The sequence below is a fragment of the Juglans regia genome, chromosome 13 (genome assembly GCF_001411555.2).
Source record: "Juglans regia cultivar Chandler chromosome 13, Walnut 2.0, whole genome shotgun sequence".
NCBI classification, from domain to species: Eukaryota; Viridiplantae; Streptophyta; class Magnoliopsida; order Fagales; family Juglandaceae; genus Juglans; species Juglans regia.
This window is the reverse complement of record NC_049913.1, coordinates 9,113,796-9,129,901: the sequence shown is the minus strand read 5'-3', so window position 1 is coordinate 9,129,901 and position 16,106 is coordinate 9,113,796. Positions and strand designations below refer to the sequence as shown.

The 16,106-nt window shown below is 38.3% G+C and overlaps 1 pseudogene; it reads left to right on the top strand.

Annotated features, from left to right (window-relative positions):
- The first annotated feature begins 6,674 nt into the window (after window positions 1–6,674).
- Window positions 6,675–8,356, top strand: LOC109003183 (annotated as a pseudogene).
- Window positions 8,357–16,106: the final 7,750 nt, after the last annotated feature.

The window sequence follows — 16,106 nt, the reverse complement described above, 5'->3', positions numbered from 1 at the left end:
AGTACGTGGATCGATCGTATGTACGTGCTAATTATTTTAATTGAATCACACTGAAGTCTGAATTAAGGCACAGTTCTTGCTTAAGCCGTCTCGCGCGTCCTAATCTTCTGAGATCAACCGATAGAAAACGATATAAATTAATTATTTGTAATTATTGTTGAGTGCTAATTATGTACTGTTTAGATACTGATATTTGATTTTCTTCTGATGTAACAGCTTCTAGATCATTACATGATGAAATGGCGGAAAAAAATAATATATGAAAGTTTCTTATTTTCGACTCTGGGTAGTACTTGCACTAATTTTTCACCTACGGCTACTTTTTATTTTTATTTTTCATTTTGCACACTAAATAATAAAAGTTTCATTAATTTGTACTCTTAACTTATCTATAATATTTTTCAATGTACACATTCAGTACTTAATAATATCTAACGTCAAGATGAATAAAAATTGCATTGGCAACCTTGCAGAGTCTTATTATATGGTTATATATTATATATAATGTCATTTGAATTAATAGTACTAGGTGTAAAGTAAAACTTAATGATAGTTTATAGTACTAAAAATTGAAACTTTTATTAATAATTAAGGTGTAATTAAGTTGAAAAGCCTGAAAATAAGTTTATTTTCTGATCATTAATTTAAAATCTCATTTTGTAGGTAAAGGTGAAGCGATGCCATTTCACTGAAAATATGGGAACTTAATTTCCAACCTAAATTCGAATGAATTCTATAGTCAAAAGATCAATATATAACCTCAAACACATGCATGCCGAAGCTAGCTACTTATATTATATAATCATACGTCAAATCCTCATAATTTAGAAAAAGACTGAAACATGCAGCCTTATATTTTATATATATATATATATATATATATATATATGTATGTATGTTGCTATATATTTGTTTTGGTCCCGCAGTGATATATGAAGGTAGCTAGCATGCACGCACCTTGAGTCCTTGACGGATACGGCCCAGATGGAGGTCATGTTGAGGGCTCCATTCCATTTAAATATTCATCTGATCTTAATTAATTTCCTTTTTGACTTTGGAATAAAACAAGTATATATTGTTGGAATTTTCTAATTGCTTATGATCATTAACATCCTTTGATGAAAATGAAAATTATAATAAAAACTACGAGAAATTCAATAAATAGTATTATGTTTGAATGCGACGTACGGCACGTACTTAATTACATGCATGGCTTGATGATGATATACGGCCGTCCGAAACACCACACCAACATGCTGATATGTATGGATTGATGCCTGTGAAAAGATATTTGAAAGAGTCGGATTAGTTGGCATAGCAAGCAATGTTTGCATCATTTGTGCGTATTAGAAACAAAATTGTGATGTTTGGTCGGCATCTAATCTTTATTATAAAGTTTCTCCAAGAGATTATGACTCCCGAGTTCCAGGGCGGGAATAATTTGTTATATTTTGTGTACGTATTTTCTGTTGTTAATCAGTCCACTTCACCTGAAAGGTCACAATGTCCCGTGGGTTAGGAAGATTATTTAGATTCCAAAGCTCAAGTGACAGCATAATTTGTCGTGTTTGGTATCATTTTTATTATTATTTATATATTTTGCTTGGAGACCTCATGAACAATTTCGTGCAGGACTACATGAATTAATAACAAAAGAGTACGTAGTTGCTTATCCTCTGTTTGGATGCTTAGAATTATGTGTAGGAAAACGATCAATGTCAATCCATATATAGATTTATTGTAAAGCAACGGTGTCCAAAACGTTTGATATATGGTTAGTTTAGGAATGAGATCTTCCAAATTACTCAGAGACCAACCTAATTTATTAACAAGTACTGATATATAGTTTTTTCTTTAATTAATTAGGTACTGCAGTACTGGCCGTGAAAATTCAAACTCATCATCATCATCATATTGTTTAGGGCTTCATGATAACTGCATGATTCCAGACAGAGGATCGATTATATCGAATATATATGATCAAGCTGTATCCAATATTGTGATAATCATGATTATATATATATATATATATATGCAAGAGTTTGACTTTCATTTAATTTGCAGCTTGGTAGCTTGATCACCACCAGTTATATTAATTAGCTAATTCTAAAAGTCATGACGTTAATTTGTATCTGCAACCTCATTATCATCATCTTCATCATCGAAGCAAGCATGCATGCATGCATGCACGCACGTTCTGCTAAATGATGTAAGGGTTAAAGTTGACTTCATATTAAACTTAATTCTGTCACCTCCAAAGATATTAAGCTCTGATTCATTGTAAGTTTGCAACATTAAATAAATAATTTTCATATTTCACAGCTTTAAGTTCCTATTTTCCAAGGTTTTTGCTTTTGGGTTTTGAAGGATATACAGGAAATTCCATTACTGTCATGTCAAACTTTGAAAACATGCAAGCATATCAATGATTAAAACGAAGGTATATATAATATATATATATATATGAATAAATATAGATAAAAGTTACTATTGGGAGTATCCATTTTGCACATATGATGTGGCATCAAGTAGACCACACATCTCTCCAAGTGAGTGTTAGGAACAATCAACTAAAAGCAGCCACGTAGTGAGTGTAAAGTGTGTACTACTATAATGACTTCTCTCTAGCATTACTCTATATATATATATATATGACTTATTCTTGAGAATTTTATTTTATTTTTTTAAAAAAAGTTCGCAATAATATTGGTCTAAGGCCCTATCAATTCACCCGCATGCAAGCACATTCACTTTCTCCCTGCTAGCTTGAAGGTCTAGGATTCCCAAATCCCAGTCTAAATATATATATAGCATAATCCGATCATCGATCATTAAAGATACTCCGAACTGATCATCGATGATCTGTCCCTTGAATTTTGTTTTCAGAAAACTGTGTCAAGAATAAAGTTGACCTAGCTAGGTCAATAAGATCAAATTTATAACTACTGACTACTTTATATTAGTTGGAGTGGTTGGCAACTTAGCCCGCAAGTTATAAAGAGAGGTGACGGTAAGTTTCAATGGAGATGGTACTGCACAATGCCTTGGACTCGTCCAAAATATCAAGTAAATCTATTCATGATTCTAATTAATTAATTGTACACTAGGCCACTTGGTTTCACAGGCGGCGTGTCAAAATCTTTTTGGTTAATTTCCCCTTTTTTTTTGGTGGCAAGTAATTAAAGTAACCAGATCAGAATCTAAATAAAACTAATACTAAGTACCCATCTCCACCCATGATTTTGATCGATGCAGCATTCTGCGTCATGAAACACTACGTGCCTAGTTAGCTATATATTTACCACTGATGAATGCTGAACTTATTTTAAATCTGATACTCAAGTGACATTTAAATATACAATACTCGTTGAGTGAGTAAGCTAAGCATTGCGTAATCATTTTGAAAAAGTGTGGAGTCTATTATTAAAAAATTAATTTTTTTTACGTGATTCTGTATTTATTCATTTTTTTCAAAAGGATTATGTAGCGCTTGTACACTCCACAATTGCAAATATAATTTCTCTTAAGACAAATGAAGAGACATCAAATTATATTTCGATTATTAACAGTTTTACACTGTTTCCTTCCACCAGTGTCTTGTTTTGTTTTTTTTGGTAGACTAATTACTAAATTATATTCATAGAAATTTTATGGGGACGAGAATGAAACCAGATATAAACAAGTATATACCGAAGTTATATCAGTGTGAAATGTGAATTGGAAGGGTACTCAATCTACATCCCTGCATTCAGACAGCTTCTGTCTTCATCGCTCTCCACTCCGACTGTGCTGAATTGGCTCTTGCTTTATGACCACATTCGGCCCACATAAAGGGGGGGGCCCATTTGAAAACAGTGGGGCCCATTTGAAGACAAGGTTTTTAGTAGCAACTTGCTCCAAGATCTAAATCATGGTAATGTACTAATGTGGAAAGAAATAGGTAATAAAACTGATCAACCCTCCCCCTAAGATATGGATGATCTCCAATTTATCACTTTATATGATGGTGATGTTGCAGAAATTGCACCCATAAAGTGAAGATTAATATCCCAACAGTCACTCTAGCCAATATTAAATTTCTCTGGGTGTAGTACTCACCAAACTGAAGATCACAGCTTAGCTTCGTCATTATTGGTATTGGATTTTCCCCCTCAACTACATCTTTTGAAACTGATCTAATCTATGAACAATGGAACGTCCCCACCCCCATGTGAGTATATAGCGAATATATATATATATATATGGTGTGAAGATGAACTCAAAAACAGAATGATAATTTTTGGGGCCGAGTAAGGAAGAGTCCGACACAATAAACCTAGCTTTTTAAGAGAGGTTTGGAAAAGTTGTTCTGGTCATTATAACCAACAACGTCCAAATGTGGCATTATTTAGCCCTTTCAGAACAAAACTCACAAGGAGTGCTGTTCTTTCTCCAGCACAACCCAATGATGCCACGGACTACTGCATCTTCGCATGTTGACTTCGCAACTAAGGAAGAATTAATGAAAACGACCCATCGACCAAAGTCTATATATTCCACATTATATATAGACCCCATGAGAGAGAGAGAGAAACGGTACCACTGGGAGATCATGTATTATCATTTTCAGATCGACCACATAATCAGAAGACAGTTTATACCATAATTTCTTTTAAGACATAATTGCAGCGCTAATGGGAAGCACATGCAATGCTTGTTTGCTTGCTTGAAAAAGTATGATAAGGAGGAATCCAAGGAAACTAGGGAAAGCAGAAACACGTAAAGCTAGGATTTGCTATCTTTCTAAGGTTGCTAAATCCTATCAAACATGCGTTGATGTTGTTGGTAGACCTCAAACAATCGCTAATTACGTTTCAGATATATATGATTACCACCATATATAGCAAGCAACGTCCCATTTGCTTCCTTAAAACCCTTTTAGATTGCACAGTACTAAATTCCCCTAGCTGGGGTCGGTGCTTTACTGTAAATATTATAAGTTGTGCACTCGATCATGCTTTCTTCTAACCCAACCACCTAAGACGTCCTTAATTAACTACTACATTTGTAAATCAATATCCCTGAATCATTTGCTCTTCCTGCAGATCCGGTACTGTATATGTACTTCTAAAGTACTGGATTTTTACGAGTATATGATGCATGGGTGGGGATCATCATGAGGAGGTACTTGAGATATATGTTTTTTTTTTTTTGAGTAATCTAGATTTAATAGAATCCAAAGGAGAAATATAATTCACTCAATCATAATATATATTCCATCAACTCATAAAATTAATATGTAAGATTCATGAAAGCACCAAATTAATACAGCCTAGCTAGCTGTTGTTTTGTTTTTGGATGGAACTGTTAAGCTTCTTGCAGCCAAGAAGTCTGCATCTCATTTGGGTTATTATCGCTTGAAGCATTAATATTCCATCTTCTATCTGTTGTAATATTTCCTCCAATAATATTGTAGATTTTGGCGTTTCTTTCCCACCATATGTGATGTATGATTATTGTGGTCCAAGCTAGTTTAGAAATCATTGGTCCCAATCCTTTGTATTTCAAGCTACCAACTCAATTCATCAGCACCCTCAATCTTTAAATTGATGTTTTAGTAAGCTGTCATTTGATGAGGACAGCTCTTCATAATTTCCGACAAAACACAAAGAAAAAAAAAAAAAAAAACATGATACATCCCCATACCCCGAATTTATGCAAGCCTATGATCTCTAGAGAATAGCTCGTTTGTGGCTCTGATCAGACAACGAATAAAAACATACATGCTTGAAATTATTTTTGAATACGACATCAATTTCCATTAATTTCTTGTCTCTCTGCTTTAATTTCTAGCTCCTGGATATGACATTCCAAGTTCTAAAACAATTTTGTTGCCCTGACTATGTTTCAAATTTCAAATTTGCAACAATGATATCTTTGTTTAAAAAAAAAAAAAAAAATCAACCCATTGGTTTTGCCGGGAAAAAAAACAAGAAATAAAATCTGTGTATTGAATCATGACCACCTTCGATGTAGATGGACTGCCCACGGGAGAGAGCAAGTTGATTGAAGAAAACATAGAACATGGGGGCTGTGGGCCTCTCTTTATCTATGCTTCAGAGCGATACAACCATGATTTTGCTTCGAGAATGAAGATAAGAAGAAGTAATATTTCGTCTAGGATTAATGCATTTTTCACGTCTTAATTTTTTTAAGGAATTTAAGTTATATTTGTAACGTATATGTACAAGTTAGTGGAATGTTTTGTACTTGGTATTGTTTGAAGGTTCCAACAAACTCAATTATTAGAAACTTACAAAAATATAGGAAAATATAGGATAGACTCGACTTTCATTAAGGAAAGAAGCTTTCAAAAAGGTCCAGAACGAGCCCCTTTTTCGGCCCAGCCTTAGAAGCATTATTGGGCCATAAGACCCATTAAAGATCCCACGGGCTTGCTTCATTGGGTCATGAATCACTCTAAGCTTACAGGCGATAACCAATTTCATTTATCTTGAGAGCCGATGCGAGGACGAAGATGGTCATTCATGTTAAACGTTTCAGTAATTTCACTCTAACTTAATGGAATGTTTTGGATATATCAGCCGTGTGGGCTCACAAATCAGAACGTGAACTACCAATTTCAGATTATTCCAGGTAGGCCTTAAAACTTGAGGTGGAGGAGATTGATATCAGATTCTGCATTCCACATGGCAACCCAGCATCCAATTGCACCTTCGCTCTCGTATCCTTTAAGATAAGCTCCTGCTTACATTAACAGATTTCCAGGCATTTGCTTTCCATACACCAATCCAACGCAGCACCTACTCATTGAAGGAAATCTTGGGCTGAAAATGGCATCTGCTTGTGCTTCCTCTGCCATTGCTGCTGTGGCCATCTCTTCCCTTAGGCAAGTTTCTCATATTGTCTCTATCCCACAACCACGATCTTTAAATAAAATTGTATTCTATATGATCACATATTTGCATTCAGGCTCTAATGTTAATGTTAAGACTCAATTGTACTTACAAAAGGAAATGCATATTAGTTTTATAGTATGGTGTTAATGACTGGTTTTAAGGAAAGTTTGAGGATAGAGTGTGAACATGGGAAGAGATGTCTATTATGAATTAACTATGAAAGTATTGTGTAAACTGCAGTTCCCAAAAGAATGGATCTATATTGGGTGCAACAAAAGCTTCTTTCCTTAGTGGGAAGAAACTGAGAGTGAGAAACTATACGGCACCCAGTGGAACACGATCACTTTCGGTGTGTGCAGTCGCGGCTGACCCTGATAGGCCTCTCTAGTTCCCAAGCAGCACCCCTCCTCCATGGCTCGACGGCAGCCTCCCTGGTGACTTCGGCTTTGATCCTCTAGGTCTTGGTAAGTTCTATCCAAATTTAGTCGTATCAATTTTTGAATTTTTTTGAATCAACTCTAATCTCCCGTTTTAAATATTGAGGCATTTAGGCCTCATTTATTTTTGTTGGTTTTGTTTAAATGAAGAATTGTCTGTGTTTTTACTTGCAGGATCTGATCCTGAGAGCCTAAGATGGAACGTACAATCAGAGCTTGTGCACTGCAGATGGGCAATGTTAGGCGCTGCGGGTATTTTCATCCCAGAGTTGCTAACAAAGATTGGCATCCTGAACACCCCATCATGGTACACTGCCGTTGAGCTGGAATACTTCACTGACACGACCACCCTCTTTGTCATCGAGCTAATCTTAATTGGCTGGGCTGAAGGAAGACACTGGGCAGACATCCTCAAGCCCGAATCTGTAAACACTGACCCCATCTTCCCCAACAACAAGCTCACAGGAACAGATGTTGGGTACCCTGGAGGACTTTGGTTCGACCCACTTGGATGGGGAAGTGGTTCTCCTGAGAAGATCAAGGAGTTGAGGACAAAAGAGATCAAGAATGGGAGGTTGGCAATGTTGGCTGTTATGGGTGCACGTGGTTTCAACACATCTATACTAGCACAGGCCCCATCAACAACCTTTTTGCCCACCTTGCTGATCCTAGTCATGCCACAGTTTTTGCTGTAAGTGCAACCTTCTTCTTTTAAAGAGTTTTAATTAGTAACAAGTACATATGATTTCTTGTACTTATAGCTTGTATGGTTTGTTGCAGGCCTTCACCCCCAAATGAGGATGGATTGGATGCTATCAATGATTTCAAGCTTGGGAGAGACAATGGATGAACATTTTTACAGGGCAGCTTAGAAGATGTGTGTTTTCATAAGGAATATTTGTATCTGTGGAACTTGTATTGTATTTGATTATGTCTTCTGCAGAATGCTCATGCAATGTACAAATGCCTCTTTTTAATTAGATGCACTGAATATTAGCTCAGATGGCAATTAAATTCGCTTATATAGTTCAAGTTATCATGTATCATCTGAGGTTCCCCCTTTCACGACAATCAGAGCAACTCAAGAAACAAAATTTGTAGTCATATAAACGAATAATATAATTGATAATAATAATAATAATAATAATTGTTAGAATTCACAGCGGAAAAATACCTCAAGCTCAGTTTAAAGAATTGCTCCACAAGTTTTTCCAGATTGATAAATTCCAAGCGTTTCCTCTTAGTGGCAAAAGTGTACTACGTAGTATGGAACTAGAATAACACTTAACAAATTCACAGCCTAAGTATTTTATCAAGAGAGAACAAAAAGAGAGAGAGTCTTTTTCTATTTTTCAGATGGTGCCAAAAATACAATTGAGGAGGACTATATAGTCCTCCTATGCACGGCTGGCCTTAAAGGCCAGCCTTCAATTGCCTTGTGAAACGGCAGTAACGTATGGCTTTAAGTCATGCATTACAAGCAAATAACGCATGGCTTAAAGCCATGCGTTACACTGCAGGAGGGGGTCAGCCCCATGTGGGCGCCCCTCCATCTAATATCTCCCACTCGCACACAATGGGCATGACCCCAGGTCAGCATCTCTCTAAAGTTCTCAATCTTGTTCATACAAATAAATAGACCGTGCGACCACCAAGCACATCTGTAGAAAGGAGGGAGTACATACACCAAATCTCTCTCAGAGAAGACCAGCATAGTAACATCCCTAACGTGTCTGGTCATGTCCTAGACTTATTCGATCGCATCAAGATCAAGCATTTTCGAACCCTCTTGAGTTTAAAAACTCAGAACAATGCTTGACTACCTTTAAATATTTCAATGTGTTCACAACCTTTAGCCGCTACCGAGATGTAGCGTCATTTGTATGACGTCAACAAACACTATCGAAGATACGATATTGAATAGTCTTCCCTTTACACTCATATCACTCAATTTTGGTCGAACTGCTTTCCCAACAATGCCTCTTTAGACCGTATCAATCATGGCCATAGACAGCATGCCAAAGTAGCAAACATCACAACCTCCATCTCGTGACATAGTTAAAAGTAAAGGACATTTTTTTAAGAAATGAGACTCACACAGTGAGAAAGAGGGAAACATTTTACTCACTTACTCATATGGTCGTATAAGCACATATAGTATGAAACACATGCTACGGTGGATTTCTCTTTCTCAAAGAGCATATGTCTATATCAACACCGTACAGATCTCAGTCTAGCCGCTCCTTAAGCGTCTAACCCGAATTCCTCAATTTGCACGTCTCCAAGGCGTCAAAGAGGAACTCGCATCTGGCTTACTACAGGCTACATGGATGGTGGGGTAACCCATGCATAGTCCTATCAATGGACCTCATCTTAGCTCCCACTAAGGCGACATAACTTTGTGTCAACCAACTTATCCCTTTGGACAAGTACCTAGGGACACAATGTCTCATCTCTACTCGCTACTTAAGCGCTAGAGGCGATCGCTCGTGTGAGTGAGCCGATCTAAGCCTGTTGACATATCTTTTGTGTGTGTATTAAAAACAATACGATAAAGACAAGAACTGAATCATATTGTATTAATATCCCAAAGGAAATGTTACATCTTTATGTCATTTGAAACACAAATTACATTTATAGTCTACGCAGTCCTAGATTTGCGCTCATCTAGGTCGCTGCCCCAATCGGCATCATTGTAACCTCTTAGTTGCAAATCTGAACCCTAATAGCACAGCACATAGTCCGCAGTTCCCTTGAGATATCGCATAATTCTTTTGACCGCTTTCCAGTGAGCTAGTCCGGGGTTTGATTGGAATCTACTCACTAAGCCAACTGCATAGCATATGTCAGGCCGAGTACATATCATTGCGTACATCAGACTACCCACAGCATTAGCATAAGGGACACGGGCCATCTTTTCTTTTTCTTTTTGAGTCTTAGGACACATCACTTTAGACAAGTTCTCGCTCCTTGCAACAGGGGTGTCAATGGGTTTACATCCATTCATTAGGAAGCGCTCGAGGACTTTCTTTATGTAAGTCTGTTGAGACAAACACAAAAGTCTCTTTGAGCGATCTCTGTAGATCTTAACTCCCAGAATGTATTCTGCCTCACCCATATCCTTCATCTCAAAATTGAAGGATAACCACTCTTTTGTGGCGACTATCAACCCTTTATCATTTCCAGCTAGTAGTATGTCGTCAACATATAATGACAACATAATGAAACTCTTCTTAGACCTTTTGACATAAACACAATGATCCTCTGTGATCATCGTAAACCCATTCAAGAGAATGGCTCGATGGAATCTGAGGTACCATTGTCTAGATGATTGTTTTAGGCCATATATAGATCGTTTGAGCTTGCACACTTTGCGCTCTTGACCTTTGACCACAAAACCCGTTGGTTGATCCATATAGATCTCCTCATCTAGTTCTCCATTGAGAAATGTTGTCTTAACGTCCATCTGGTAGAGTTCCAAATCCATGTTTGCTACTATAGCTAGAATCAGGCGAATTGAGGCAAATCTCACCACTGGTGAAAAAGTCTCCTCATAGTCTATACCCTCCTGTTGGGTATATCCTTTCGCCACTAAGTGAGCTTTATACTTATCTATTGATCCATCCGACTTGCGTTTGACCTTAAGAACCCATTTGTTCCCAATAGTCTTACGCCCTATTGGTAGATCAACCAGATCCCAGACCTGGTTAGTCTTCATAGACTCAATCTCATCATTAAGAGCTTTCATCCACTCATCTTTAGTAGAAGATGAGAGAGCCTCATAAATTGTCCTAGGCTCGTCATCATCATGCTGAGCAACCATAAAAGCTTCCCCTTCAATCTCAAAACGACGACGGGGAACACTTTCACGTGTGCTTCTACGCGGCTGAGGTTGTTGTGATTGATTGACAAGTGATGTGCTCCCACTCGGATTCAAATAATTTGAAGGAGCTTGAAGAATTTCTTCCTTATTCTCAACTAAATTCCTTGGAGCACTTTCCTCTTGTTCCACAATCTCATGAAGTTCTAAACTCCTATCAACCTCACCTCTACTTGGAAACTGATCTTCAATGAAATCCACATCTCGTGACTCAATCTCAGTCACACTTCCATCAGATTGTTCACCTATTAATACATACCCTTTAGAGTGTTCTGAGTACCTTATAAAGATACACTTCTTCCCTCTAGGGCCTAACTTCCCATCCTTATAAGAAAGGTTGTGAACAAAACCCGTTGAACCCCATGGCCGCAAGTTACTCAAATTGGGTTTCTCGCCGGTCCATAGTTCATATGGGGTGGAAGTTACTGATTTGGAGGGCACTCGGTTAAGAATGTAGGCAGCAGTCAAAAGTGCATCCCCCCAAAAAGAAATTGGTAGGTTTGCTTGCGCCATTATTGACCTAACCATCTCAAGCAGTGTTCGATTTCTCCTTTCCGCCACGCTATTTTGCTGCGGCGTACTCGACATCGTCAACTGTCTTTTGATTCCTTTTTCATCACAGAACCTTTTAAATTGTTCAGAGAGATATTCTCGTCCTCGGTCAGTTCTTAGAGCTTTTAAACTCTTGTCTAACTGATTCTCAACCATTCTTAGATATCGCCTAAAGCATTCCAATGCTTCAGACTTATGGGAGATTAAGTAGACATGATCGTAACGTGAAAAATCATCTATAAATGTGATGAAGTAGACACCTCCGTGTCTTGCCCTCACACTCATTGGACCACAGATGTCTGAGTGGACTAATTGCAGTGGAAAAGATGCCTTTGTGGCTTTTCCAAACGGTTTTCTCTTAGCTTTTCCCATTAGACAATGTTCACATGTGGGCAAGATGACCTTAGCGAGATTGCCTATTAGGCCTTCTCTAGCTAACCTAGTCATTCTATCTTGCCCTATATGGCCAAGCCTAACATGCCATTTATATGAATCCAAATTATCAGATATAGAAAGAAAAGCAATAGACTCATTTATATTTAAATACTCCAAATTCAAAATCATAAAACCGTCTTGAAGAAAAGCATTGCCATAAAACACATGGCCCAAATGAAAAGAAACATAATTGTTTTCAAATACAATTTGAAAACCAAGTCTTAATAGAGTGACTACAGAAAGTAAGTTTCGTCGGATCTCGGGAGCGTATAGCACATTGTGAAGGAAAAGAGTGCGGCCACCCCGCAAGTCCAGCTTGTAGGTACCAAGTCCCAGTACCTCCACGCTAGCTCCATTCCCCACCTTGATATCACGACTCTCAGCTGGAATCCGGCGATACTCAACAAATCCGACTCTGTCTCGCGCTATGTGTTCGGTCGCTCCTGAATCAACAGTCCACACAGGATAGGAGTGAGCAACCATCACATGGCTAGTTACAAAAACAATGCGAGAAAAGTCAGAGTGTACATTCTTCGGCTCAGTGCAGTCACGAGTGAAGTGGCCATTCTTTCCACAGTTGAAGCACTCTAATTTCGACTTGTTCTTCCCGCGCTTGCCCCTCTTGCTGCGCTGAGAAGTTCCTGACACCTTCTTAATTTGTCCAGCAGCTACCCCATTCTTGGACTTCTTGCACTTAGGCCTTAATGCCTTATGCGAACCAGAATCAGCCACATAGGCCGTGTGATTGGGCTTGGCAGCCTCTAGGCGCTCAACCTCCAATTCCAAGTGACGCGAGACATCATCAAAGTCTTTGATATTCTCGTTATGCGTCAGGTTCTGGCTCATATTCTCTCAAGAATTCGGCAGTGATCTTATCACTGCCTGGACTTGCTGTTCATCAGTCAGGTTGTTTCCTGCCGACTTAAGTTCGCGGATCATGGTTGACATAGCCCTAAGATGCTGTTTCATCGTGTGGTCAGAGCGCATCTTATAAGAGTCAAACCTCATGGTTAACCCACGCAACCTAGTGGCTTAAGTTCCACCAAATTTCAACTTCAAAGCCTCCCACATGCTTTGGGCAGTGTCATAGATCTCGAACTCACACATTAGATCATTGTGCATGCTGCTTAACATTATTATGCGCGAGCACCGACTTTTCTTAGCCCATTGAGTATAGGCTAATTGATCTATTTTGTGTTGTTCCGAGGTCCCTTCCCCGGGCTCTGTAAGGGAGTGAGATAAGGCCTCCAAGACCTCTTGCTCATCTAAAACATATTAGATCTTGCGATGCCAAATGTCGTAGTTCTCCCCATCCAATTTCTCTCATTTGTTTAAATCGGCAACTATACTCTTGGATGCCATTTCACTACAATACGCAAAGAAGAGATATTACACACACACCTAAGAAATCTGCCGCGTCCATCCAAGTTAGAAAAAAAAAAAATTTAGACATGTCGCAAGATCGAAAAATCGCTAGGCTTCAGAATCATCTCTTGCGCCACAATATCCAATTATTAAATTTCTAACCTAATTCCCGCGCAAATTCAAAAAACATATGGGAGAATTAATCATAAATCTCAACCATACTCCCACTATCTTAAGTAGTCATCTAGTCCTAGTCACATGTAAAGACATAACCTACTAAAATCGCAGTAACCTTTTGGGCCAGTCTACAAGGACATCTACTCCAACCACAGTAACCTGTTGGGCCAGTCTACAAAGATGGTTCATATAAGATCATTACAGTCCATTTTTCTTGTTCCATCAGTGCATTTACAGTTCTTACTGGGGTCACTGTAATTTTTTCAGTCTATAATTTACACTGACAATTCTAACTAAGACTACTTAGTGGGAATTTTTCTATTTTATCAATAAAGACTAATGTATAAACATTTAAGCCTAACATTCATAGATGATAAAATAATCACATATCCACATGTTCAATTCACATATACATGTCATCACATTTAATATAACAAATTAAATAAAAGATCACATGTAATATAACATAATGAAATAAAAAAAATAGCATGAATATAACTATATATTCACAAGTGATCACATTTAATCTAAAACATTAAATAAAAAATCACATGTAATATAATAATATATCTTAGCATATATTAAGTCATGCAAATTTCATCCCCTCTTTTTATTTTCTGTTAAAAAAAATTGCTTTAGAAAATTGGGCCTTTTTTAAAAAAAAAAATGCCCAGTTTTTTTTTTTAAACACTGAAGGGCTGAATGGCCCAAAAAACAAATTGGGCCAAGCCCAGCCCGAGTCATCAGGAAAACAAAAAAAAAAAAAAAATGTTTGGGCTGGGCCGTGAGGCCCAAGCCCATGGAAGGCAGATGACCTAATGGTCATCTTCTTCCTCCATTTACTGTTCACGTGAACAGTAGCCGTTCGAAGCAGCACGCCCTGGAGCCTCCCACGCAGCACCGCAGGCGGCGGAAGTGATCGGTCCAAGCAGCAGGGTGCTGCCGACCACCTCGCCGGTGCACGCTGTGCCTCCGTGGTGTGCGCAGCACCTCTCTGGTGCGCGCGGCACCGCAGGGGTGCGCGCTGCACCGCGGTGATGCGCATAGCACCTCGCTGGTGCGCACTGCACCGCGGTGGTGCTCGCAGCACCACCTGGTACGCGCAGCACCACTGCATTGGTGCTCGCAGCACCACCTGGTGCGTTTTTTTTTTTTTTTTTTTAACAGATAAAAGAAAAGAGGATAAAAAAAATACCATACAAATCTCAAGCATATGTGAGAAAATATTATAAACTGGAAGCAATTTAAAAAATAGCTCTGATACCAATGTTAGAATTCACAGCGGAAAAATACCTCAAGCTCAGTTTAAAGAATTGCTCCACAAGTTTTTCCAGATTGATAAATTCCAAGCGTTTCCTCTTAGTGGCAAAAGTGTACTACGTAGTATGGAACTAGAATAACACTTAACAAATCCACAACCTAAGTATTTTATCAAGAGAGAAAAAAAAGAGAGAGAGTCTTTTTCTATTTTTCAGATGGTGCCAAAAATACAATTGAGGAGGACTATATATAGTCCTCCTATGCACGGCTGGCCTTAAAGGCCAGCCTTCAATTGCCTTGTGAAACAGCAGTAACGTATGGCTTTAAGTCATGCGTTACAAGCAAATAACGCATGGCTTAAAGCCATGCGTTACACTGCAGGAGGGGGTTAGCCCCATGTGGGCGCCCCTCCATCTAATATAATAATAAAAACATTTTATTATTTCGAGCACTGCCAAGATCTTCTCAAGTGAAAGGAGAGTGGGAAAGGCAAAATGCTCCTTTCAAACTATGGTCGAAAAGGACTTCTTAAGCATTTTCTAATTCCAGTTTCCATTTGACCTCGAAGTGATTATCGTGCGTAAGATCACCCAAATCATCTACTTGAAGCCAGCTGACTCGCGTTTGAGATCGTAAACATGTGATTGTTTCGTGTTCTTGGGAACTAAATTCGGACAAAAGAAAGTACGCGAATACACCGGGCGGCATGCTCAAGCGTTTTCTCCCAACAGGATTCCAAGTTCCACACACATCATACAACCCCATTTAAAAGATTGCAGCGCCGTAGATAGTAAAGGAAAAAGCTACTTTGCCTCTCAAGTTGTACCGCTCAAATGGTAGCTTGTCAATTTTATTTTTTTAACTACTTAGTGATTAAGGAAATGATTTTAAGTGTATTAGTGTTTTTGTTTTAAAAAATATATTTAAAAATATGAAAAAAAAAAAAAAACTAGCTGTCATTAGAAGCGGCTACTTAGACGGCAAATAAGCACCGCTCTAAATGTTGAGATCCCAATGTGAGTTTGTGTGTTTTTCATTCAAAGGATTCCGATGGTGTCATTTGTACGAGGAGATAGTCCCATTATGTTCCATGGTCCTACT